Source organism: Trifolium pratense, linkage group LG2 (assembly GCF_020283565.1).
Source record: "Trifolium pratense cultivar HEN17-A07 linkage group LG2, ARS_RC_1.1, whole genome shotgun sequence".
NCBI lineage: Eukaryota > Viridiplantae > Streptophyta > Magnoliopsida > Fabales > Fabaceae > Trifolium > Trifolium pratense.
In genome coordinates this window covers 25500709-25507299 of record NC_060060.1, presented here as the reverse complement: position 1 = coordinate 25507299, position 6591 = coordinate 25500709, and positions in this window count along the sequence as shown.

The following is a 6591-nucleotide window of genomic DNA, read 5'->3' as shown; positions in this document are numbered from 1 at the left end:
ACGCGGGGTGGTTAAGTATGGTCGGATCCCTCCCTTACTCTTGCTTGTTGGTTATTCTTTTGTTTCCCTCTATCAGGAATTAGACTATTAAAAATAGGTTCAGAAACAATCGTTCCCTATTTCTATTACAAATTGTTCAGAGCCTAGTTAGTGGTTACCCTTACTCTATTTAAGTATCATCGCCCCAGATTCCACTTTTTTGTTAAAAACGTTGGTATCATTACCTTAGTGACTCTATGTGTCATAAGCTGTCACGTGTGCCTCTAACTAGTCTTAACTCTGCCTCAGGTAGAAATTATCGTTCGTTCTAGCCCTATACTAAGACCTTATATACTGAATTTAATGGTCTTATCTTGACCTTAGCATACTGTCATTCGTTCGGGATTACTTGCTTCGTTTCCTATGCGATATCCACTAGGTCCTTAGATGTTATTCTAATGTGATCAATATTAAAATAAATATAAAACCAGACTATAAAAGAGTTTGCAATCAGAAACAATTGAATTTATACCCAAATTGTACAAATTACAAAACCAAGCATTCGTAAGGGAGTTCCTCGACTTCACCTAACCTAGAAAAAATAAATTACAAAGACAAAAAAAAAATAACCTTGTTGGCCTTGGCCTCCTTGCATTCTCCTTAGAGTTCTCCTAACTCTAGAGTGAATATTGAATATTCTCAATATTTTTTTGAATGAATAATAGTGAAGGAGGAAGGCTCTATTTATAGTTTTTCAGCTAGGTTCTGGGCTTTTATGCGCGTCCATCGTGGCCACGATGACGTGTATTTTCGCCTCATCGTGACCACGATGGATCATATCGTGGCACGATGGAAGATCTTCTCAGGATTTTCTGCGTTCTTTTGAAGTCATCATCGTGCCACGATGACAAGTCATCGTGGTACGATGGAAAAGATTTGTTGTAGATTTTTTTCAATTTAACCGCCTTCTCATCGCGCCACGCCAGGATTCATCGTGGGTACGATGGCTACGCTGTTTTATTACATTTTTGCCATGTTTTGCTGCTTTTTTCACTTTTTTTGCTTATGGGCCAAGTAACTTCATTTTTTCAAGTATTTGCTTGCTTTTGGGCTTCAACTGCTATTAAAACTACCTAAATTACTACTAAAAACAACATATAATTGACTGTCATCAGTTTATATTTAAAACCAAGTTAATAAGTCCTCTCTTGTCCATTATATATGTCACATACATATGTTTTTCTAATGATCCTAAAAGTTTTTTTTTTTTTTTGTTTATAATAGTGATTGGCAGAGGAGTGTAGATATATAATAATGAGGATAGGTAGTATGGGAATGGTAGACATGTGAATAGGTAGTCTCTTCTAAGTTTGGGGTTTAACCACAAGAGTTTTTGGTATTTGGCTGGCATGCGCTCCTCACTTTATGTTTATCTTTCGATTTTGATTTCTCGAATTAAATGGCGTAAAATTAAAGGCTTATCTTGCTCTACCATATTTGCCCAAAGTTAGCATGTTTGTTTACCTCTTTAATTTTAAATACAAGCAAGAAATTACTTTTTTAAATAATTTTGAATAAATAATAAATTTAGTCTATAATTTTTATTTTTTAATTTATTAATTAAAAATTTATTAATCAAATTTATTAATTAATGATTTTTTTTTTCTTTTGACAATTTTTTTATTTATATTTAAAACCAGACTAATATAGGACATAATTACGAGGATAGGGATTATGGGAATGGTAGACATGTGAATAGTTAGTCTTTTCTAAGGTTGGGGTTTAACGACAAGTGGTTTTTGTATCTGGTTTATGAAAGCCTGAGAAGTTGAGTTAAAGTTACAATGTTGTCTAACTCTGATTGGTTGATCAGTGTACTATGTTGTTATGTATATAGGTTAAAACAGGACACTGAGTGTTTCTTAAATAAATACAAAGGTTCCACCATGTGGCAGTGGGAGCATCATAGCACGATCTGATGGCTCCCTATATAGGATTGGAGGAAAAAGACAGATAAGAAAAGAAAGCATCACACAAATTAATCCTCTCCACTCCAGTCTCATCAAAATGTTCTTCATTGTTGTTTAACCAACCAAATTTAATTACTCCATCGATCTTGTCGAATCATCGAATATATATTGTTCATCATAGTGAAACAATATATTTTGACAACAAGAAAAACTTGTATATTAATAAGTGAAACAATCAAACAAAGTATGCTAGTAATTGATTTCAAAATTGTTTTTGGGGACTGGACAATCTACGGGCTAATGGACTAGACAAAAATTTAAATTATTATCCCTACTAAACTAAGAGACAACTTTTTATTTCTGGACAAGTTGTATAAAATATCAAAGTAACGTTTTGTCTACAAAACATCGTACAAAGACAAAATTTATTAAACACGTTAAACTTTATCGTGTGTTATTTTGTCTTGTACTATGCTATAATATTATGATTAATACTTGTATTTTACGATCAAACGAATCCTAAATAATATTGAACCTGGCAAGCAAGTAAAAAGTACAATGATTACTATCATGTAAACATATTAAAAAACATACATATGAAATATTTTTCTACTCTTTTGTATTTCTTTTCACGGCTGCTAATATAAAATTTAAATAACTACTATATACATGCGTGAACACGCTTTTGTTGATGAAAAATTTAAATAAATATTATACCCATAAAATAAGTTGTTTCTATGAAAAATTTAAGTAACAAATATATCAATTTCTTAATTATAAACAAAAATATTTTTTCATCAAATTTGTCAACTTTAATATTTAGTAATATTTATAATTCAAATAAACAGGCAATAAAAGAATACACATATATATATATATATATATCAATGATGCCTAAAATAGTAAAATAGTTTTCAATCTATTTCAAAATCATAAAAAAATAGACCAGCCATCAATATAATCTTTACAATGATGAATAATGTTATAACGGGACTAACTTCGTACTATACAATATTCGCCTTACAATAAAAAAAAAAAATATTGGGGCAATGCCGCGACCCCGTCCCGTGCGTACGCACGGGTATTATACTAATATTCATTAAAAAATATAGATTTTCTAAAACTAATGTATAAGTTTAATCACTTTCAAAATCGGTCGGGCTTCGGGCTTTGTCGGGCCGGGCTAAAAAGGCCAGATAAAAAGCGGGCTATAAAAATTAGTGCCTGAGCCCGGCCCGGTATGGGTTGTCGGGCTTTCGGGCCGGACCAGTTTTTTTTTATGTTTTTATTTTTTTATACTTTTTAGTGCTTGAACTCAACATTTGTGTTGTGCATAACAAAATTAGACATTCAAATTAACTACTACGCTATGATAATCATTACTCTTATATTATACATATACTATATAGGATTAAAATTCTCGCGCGCTCTATTTTTACTCATTCAAATTAACTCATCTGATACTTAAGAGTTTCTCCCCCACCTTATTTTTATTCATCTGCTACCTATGAGTTTCTCGCACACGCTATTTTTACTCATTCGCTATTTATGAGTTTCTCGTGCGTCCTATTTTTACTCATCCATTACCCAAGAGTTCCTCGTGCGCCCTGTTTTTACTCGTCCGCTACTTACGAGTTTCTCGCGTGCCCAATTTTTACTCATCCGCTACTTGAGTTTCTTGTGTGTCCTATTTTTACTCAACCGCTATCTATGAGTTTCTGGCGCGCCCTATTTTTACTCATCCGCTACTTAATTAGTAAAAATGAGAAATTTGAGGAAAAAAACATCATTCGGTACTTAAGTAGCGGATGATATTTGAGACACTCGTAGAACGGCAAAAGAAACTCTTATAATACAATCTAAGTCCAAATCATCCAAAACAAGTTACTTATATTATTTATTTTGAAAAAAAAATTATTATAATTTATTCGGGCTTGCGCGCCGCCCGCAGCCCATTCGGGATAACCCATATTTTAAAAGGGCTTTATCTGGTCGGGTTAGGATTTTCAAAGTCCGAGCTCGGAAAAAAATCGGGTTTGGCGGACTAGCCCATTGGGGCTAGGACAGCTCTATTAACAACCCACTCATAGAATAAACAAGCACTCCCATGTATTTTTGTCATGAACCACATCCAAGAGATCCTCCTCATTTCTTTGACCACCTCGCCAATAATGAAGTCTTGGATGAGAAAATCGCATCATTCATTGCCTTTGAAATTGATCAAACAGTTGAACGCTAAAATACAAGTAGTCCTTTTCTCCTTGTACTCCCTCTACAATGTTCTAACAAAGATTGAGTAAATGGAGGTGCAAATATTTCAGATTGATGTATGAATGCTTATATATAGGAGAATATTAGGGTTTTATAATATAGTGGGGTCCCTCATGTGCAGAGGATCAGTCACATATAACACATGAATTGTCCTTTGCAAGGGAGCACGACGTAGTGGACATTTGGCCTCTGTCTGTGCTCGTTGCTTTGGTTCCGTGGTCGTCGTGCCGCGCAATTAAGCTTATGCCATTTTGAATAGGCCTTCATGTGTGTTGGGCTTTTAGCCGATCCGGAACATATATAATTAATATTAATATTTTTTGTATAAGCTTAAACTCCTATAAAACTCGAAAAAAATAAAAATAAGTAAGCTTAGATTTAACCACACATATCACATATGCATCTATGATAATTAAAAAAATATTTAAAATATTAAAATCATTCTCTCTTTGTACAAAAAAAACATTCCCAAAAAAAACATTCCCCAAATAAATGTGATCCACTATAAAAATAGAAAACCTAAAATTAGTGAAAACCAATTGGACATTTGGACTATTAATATTCTGAGGGGAAAAAAAATCAATTGAACTCTTACACTACCTCCATAGTTCCCTTTTTTTTATCTACCACTACCCCTAAAAAACAAAGCATCAAATTCATAGTTTATTCATGGTATTCAAAATCTCGAGGACGACCCTACTCCCAGGCCCTCCTTCTGGACCATATTGCCCTTCATTAGGGTTTCGAAACTTAGAATCCAAAATATCATGATAGCTTCATAACATAAATTCCGAATGCATGTTAAATAAGCCAATGGCTGGGTAAGCTTAGCTTGCTGAGCATACTCTCACCTAAAAAACATGGCTTCGAAACGTAATTTCCTAATTATTTTTTTTAAAATTTTTTACATGTTTCGGAACTTACTAACCGAAAATGTTGAACTTCGGAATGTAGCTTCCGATAAGTTTCCAAGCCCATATACCACACAACCCCATTTGATGAATTTTTTTAGTTTTGTTGTGCTGACATTGTGAATTGAATAACATGGGAAAACTATTTTTTTAAGAGTTAAATATGTTTCTAGTCCCTATAAATATTTAAAAATTTCATTTTTAGACCTTATAAAATTTTTTAGCGAGTTTTGGTCTTTCAAATATTTTTTGCCACCATTTTGGTCCCCGCTTTTCAGTTGACTATTGTATATCATTCGAAATTTTGAATTTTTTTGTTCCGCAGTCATGTTTAGGACATTTTAAAAATGGATTTAATTTAAATACATCGACGGTGTAAAATAATTTTACACCGTCAATCAATATCAACCATGTTTTCCGCCACATCACCCCATTTCACCCCACTTTCTTGATATGACATGGCAAAATGGTGGTTATTTATTGGACGATCGTGTAAAACTATTTTACACCGTCAGTGCATATCAATTAAACTCTTTAAAAATATCTTTTGCAAAATTTCAAATTTTTTTAACAAATGATGAATTAAATATAAATTTTTGGGAGGGAGGTTTTTATAATATTATAAATATGAATAAAAAACAATTCTATAAAAGTCGTTGAAATAGTTTGGGGACCAAAAGTCGTTGAAATTTTTTATAGGAACTAAAAATTAAATTCGTGATACTTATAGAGATAAAAAAAGAATAGGATATAATCATGGTTTTCATTGTTGTTAAATATACAAACGAAAAAAATACTCCGTTCTTTTTTATTTGTCGTTTTTTAAAAAAATGTTTCAAATTATTTATCGTTTTCATAATTTAAGGTTATATTTTGTCTATAATAGCCTTCTTTCGATAAAACTAATTAATGCTATATATTTGTAAAATTTGTATTTATTATAATATTATTAATACTTTGTACACCATACACCACTTGAATGTTGTGCATGCTAAATGTCGCCATTGCTCATTCTCCTATTCAACATGATAAGACAAATCACATAGATATAAACCGATCACACTTCATCAAGGAGAAACTGGATAGAGAATTGATAAAAAAAGAGGGGCAATTCCTGTACATCATAATTTTGTCTGCACAATAGTCTATATATAACTTACACATAATTGAAAGACAAACGGACAATAAATTATCTCGCTAATCCTTTTTGTGTAATATGTTTTGCAGAAACTGAATCATGCAACCACCTTTTTATACCTTGCAAGATTATTGTAACACAAAACTGGTTTAGAATTTTCACTTTGACTTGGCATAAAGTTGCAGTCTAATATGGAGCTAGTGTCGCATTTCCTTATTGATCAAGAAGCATTGTAGGTAAAGAAAAAAAAATGATATGGTAAATATTTGGACCATGAGAAATAATATCAAGTTCATGGGTGAGTTTTTAGATATAGAAAAGG